This window comes from Nothoprocta perdicaria, unplaced genomic scaffold (assembly GCF_003342845.1).
Source record: "Nothoprocta perdicaria isolate Ctin4 unplaced genomic scaffold, notPer1 scaffold_188, whole genome shotgun sequence".
NCBI classification, from domain to species: Eukaryota; Metazoa; Chordata; class Aves; order Tinamiformes; family Tinamidae; genus Nothoprocta; species Nothoprocta perdicaria.
The window spans coordinates 694,413-695,866 of NW_020455071.1; positions in this window are offsets into that span (position 1 = coordinate 694,413).

Below are 1,454 nucleotides of genomic sequence, written 5' to 3' on the forward strand. Positions count from 1 at the left end.
TCTCTTCTCTTCTCTTCTCTTCTCTTCTCTTCTCTTCTCTTCTCTTCTCTTCTCTTCTCTTCTCTTCTCTTCTGTCTTTGTGACTAAATTTTGAAAAATATAATAAAGTGCTTCCATTATTCAGAATGGTAAATTTTAGGTACATCATACATGTGTTTATCATAGCTACAGTTAAATCAGAGATGGAAAAAGATCAGGTAAATTATGGGTCGTAATTTTCTCTCTTACATCAAGGAGAACCATTTTTTGCTATATTTGCCTCAATTCTGTAGGAAAAAGATGATATTTCACTGCATCTTGAGTACCCATAGAAGCCSTGTCTGTTTACATGTCCATGATGCCTCAAAAGTCCACCTTCAGGCTGGAGTTGTTGTGTTAGTGTTGCATTCTTACCAGCACATGCCTCAGTTGTCTGAAGTGGATCTGGAAAGCAAAAGGTCACGTTTGAAAGGAGTTCACTTATAGCAATAGAAAATTGACCTCTGTAGTGAGTGAACAGAGGTAGTGGAGTAGCCTGTTCTGTTTGGAGACTCTAGACCAASTCTGGGTGTCCTGTGGGAGAGAAGCAGGAGGAGGAGGAGAACCTCTAATGGAATCGTAAGTTTATGGACTGAGAACAGAAAGTGCTGTATGAAATGGCACATTTGCATTCAGAAGAGAGAGATTACAGTGATCATTTTCAGTCCTCTAGACTCTTAAAAAGCAGTGGAAGCTGGAGACCTTTGGTACCAGGGGAGAGTTTTGCCCTAAGGCAACTGAGATAGGAATGGGGTCAGTTAGGCTCATGGGTCATTGCATGGGCTTATGGAAAATAGGCCACAAGATAAAATTCCAAATTATTATGGAAATATGATCATATTTGTTATGACTATGTTTATGTGGAAATAGCTTGCCTTACTTTGACTGTTTCTCTTGGAATCACTTGACCCCCAGAGGCAGTCTTCAAGGAATAAATTTGGAAGAAACTTATACATTTGGCCTGATAAAGCCAGTTGAGTCAGATGTTTGGACTTGTCACTCCCCTTTCTTATATAAAGTCTGGGCTCAGCTGCTCATGAGGGTTTGCTGTTCAGAGCGAGAAGACTGTCTGAGCTACATTTCTCACCTTACCTGTTCCAGTGGAGATCTGATATTTTGACCTGTTGTGTTCAATGTTGTAAACTGCTCAGAGTAAGTGCAGGAGGCTGGAACTGCTCGGTGGCTGTGCAGGGAATGAGCTTGTTCCCAAGTGTCAGCTGGTGAGCAATTGGATAATGTCTCCAAACTGCCATTAGGGAGAAGGATTTGAAGTTCAAAGATGAAATATTTAATAACTTTGTGGACCAGGCCCAACTCAAAAAAAAGAATAATAACTAGGAAAAACTTCTGAAATTGAATAATTTTGGTTTCTGATGGGAAAATAATGAGGTTTTCCAGTAAAGGTATTACACCATTTTTTTGATAACCCAGCTATT